Here is a 2949-nt window from a genome sequence, read left to right on the forward strand (position 1 = left end):
TAGGAGAGCAGCCCAACTGTGATGCACTGAAGAAGAAATGGAGGAAAGGGATTAGGCAGAGTAAACAGGCTGCAGTGGGAAAGCAGGAAAGAGAAGTGGAGGCAAGGGTTAGTTCCTGCATCCTTTCACCAAATTAAGAAGTTGTAGGGAGTTGATCCAGGGGCAGATGTTCAAAGTCTGAGTGGTTGGCTGCCACTAAGAGGGTGAGGGCCAAGACATCCAGTACCTGAGGTGGGGATTGGATAGAATAAAAGAAGCTGGTCACCTCTACCTGAGAAGGAACAGTGAAGATGTGTCTGAACAGAGATTGCTGTGAGATGGAGGAGTAGTTCCTGTTTCTACCCAGGCTTTTGTATCAGGGCCTCTGCCTTTGTCCTGGAAAGCTGTGCTTTTCTTGTCAAGGACTCTGCCCTGGTTCTCCTTGCTGATTGTGTCCTCATAATATCTCTTCATTTTCATTTTAACTATTCTCCAAATACAGATTGTCTTAAGTTTTATTTTTCTCATGATTAATGAGTTTGACTTTGTAGTAGCAATTGCGATAGCCCTTTTGTATCTTCACTATTTGAACAGAACACAAAGATCAGATATCAAATTTATATGCATATATATACATATATATATATACACTCACATATATATCACATCGTATATATTGCATCACATATATCACATCATCTATATCAATCACATCATATATATGAAAAATACATATATCAGTTGTATATATCAACTGATTTAGGAGTCTGCATTGTATTGCAAAGATTCTGTCCAGTAAATATGATGAGTTATGGGATTATGAAATGCAGGAGACTTTTACCCTTAAAGTCTTGACTTTTTTCTAAATGAAATACATATGCTGACATATATATGTGCATTTGTAAATAACTTTAACTGTTGAGAAAGTTTAAAAATCAAAGTTACGTCAGAATGCATTGATATGTACATAGCCATTTTGACTCATGAATTGATCTGATCAACAAAATTTGATTAGAGATTCAGAACTTTTTAAAAAAATTTTTAATTTTAATTTTTATTTTTATGGTGGTACCAGGGAATGAACTCAGGACCTTGTACTTGCCAGGCAAGCACTTATTCTACTGAGCTATCTCCCCAGCTCCCAGAAATTTTTAAGTGACAAGAGAATTGTCTGCTTTGCTCAGTGCACATCTTGCACTGGCTATGAGACTAACAGCAAATACGTCACTGACTGAATAGTGTGATAAACAAATAGTGCAGATGAGTTAATTACTCAAGGAAATCTTTCAAAATTTAATGATCGATGTCCGCATTTAATATCCATGGGTGTTTTAAAAGGTTTTATTTTCAGTTATACTGCTAATTCCAGCTTCATAATGTTTTTCTTTATCTGTAAATGCTAAATGTATATGTTTTGTGATTTTTTAGTGGTATGATAGTTGTTCTATTGAACAATAATTATAGTATTAGTGAGTTTGCCCAAAGATGATACTCAATATCACAAAAGTTTGAATGGAGGTATTTATGTGTAATTTCAGAACATTATCTTTGTTCTGAAAAGAACAAAGTACTTAGTGATGTGTTTTTATCTTAATTTGTAGTGGTACTTTCTAGGTTTCATATTACATATGATGTAGGATTTAACATAGTAAACTTTGAAGGCAAAATTTTTTAAAATATGAAGCTCCTCTGCAATGTTCCTTTTTAATTATTTAAGACTTTATTTTTTTTAAAGCAATCACCATTTAATTCTGATCACAAAACTTGAGATGAACACTTAACAGAACCTTCTTATATTATTTAAATGCGAATAAAGTTTCTCTTCAAGGCATCAGTGCAACCAAGGTGGAATTATCTAAATACATTTCTAATGCCATTCTTAAAGTAGATTATATTGAGAATAAATTTAAGCATTACTTTTTTTAGGACTAATAAATGATGAGGTAGAATAGCTTCAGCTGATTTCATAGCTTTAGGTCCCTAAATTATGACTTTAAATACTGGTAGCTTTTTAGGAATGAGAGATCTGTGTGGCTGAGTACACATTCTTTAATGCAAAGACTTATGTTTACTTTTTCAAATGGTTCAATCTCACTAACACATAAGCCCTTAGCAGACCCCTAATAAAAGACCAATTTGTAAAACTGGGCCATTTTAATGTTTTTGCAATTTAATAAATATTGTTCTTGATGAATGTAGTCATGAGAGCTGTTCAGCAGTGTTCAACTTATGTTTTTCCTGATTGGTCTCTCATCTTCAATAAATCTAAGAAGTTACTGTATGAAATATCTTTTAAAGTAGTAAAACTGTATTGATGCATCCATCATTTTTAGGATTGTTGGTTACCTGGACATATTTACCCCAGATAACCTTGCCTCTTTGTGTCACAAAGCACAACTCTCTCACATTCACCTCAATCACTGTTCCTTTGGTAATAACACCCAAAGTTGTATACAGAGGCGATGAAGAGTTCTTTTTCACACCAAATATTGGCAGGCAAAGGTGGCTTTCAGTTCAGGAGGCGTTACATGGGCCTTCATAAAATGTAAGTCCATTGGCCTAATGAATCTTCCATGTTTAGATGGTTTTCTTATAAAGCCATCTCCAACAAAGCAGTCTTTAGCAGCCATCTTCTTTCATGCCTTCTTTTTTTCTCTTTCCTCTTCAAATAACTTTTAGTACTTATGTTTCTTCTTAGGCATGAACTTTGGGCAGAGAAACATCCCATTTTTTCATCTTTTCTTCTCGTTTTTGTTTAATCATGTTGGAAAGTACTTTTGAGCAAGACTGTCCTCTGTCCAGCAGGTAGGCAGGTACTGCTCCTTGTGGAGTCTTTTCATCATTCTCTTGTTTGGCGTTTCTCTTTTCATGCATCTTGATAGTCTTCTTAATTTCTATTTTCTCAGCATAGCACTGTTTGTGGTAGAGCTTAGCCTTCAGGACAATCAATTTTCTTTCTTTCTTTCTTTC

The sequence above is a fragment of the Octodon degus genome, unplaced genomic scaffold (assembly GCF_000260255.1).
Source record: "Octodon degus isolate 3935 unplaced genomic scaffold, OctDeg1.0 scaffold00004, whole genome shotgun sequence".
Classification (NCBI taxonomy): Eukaryota; Metazoa; Chordata; class Mammalia; order Rodentia; family Octodontidae; genus Octodon; species Octodon degus.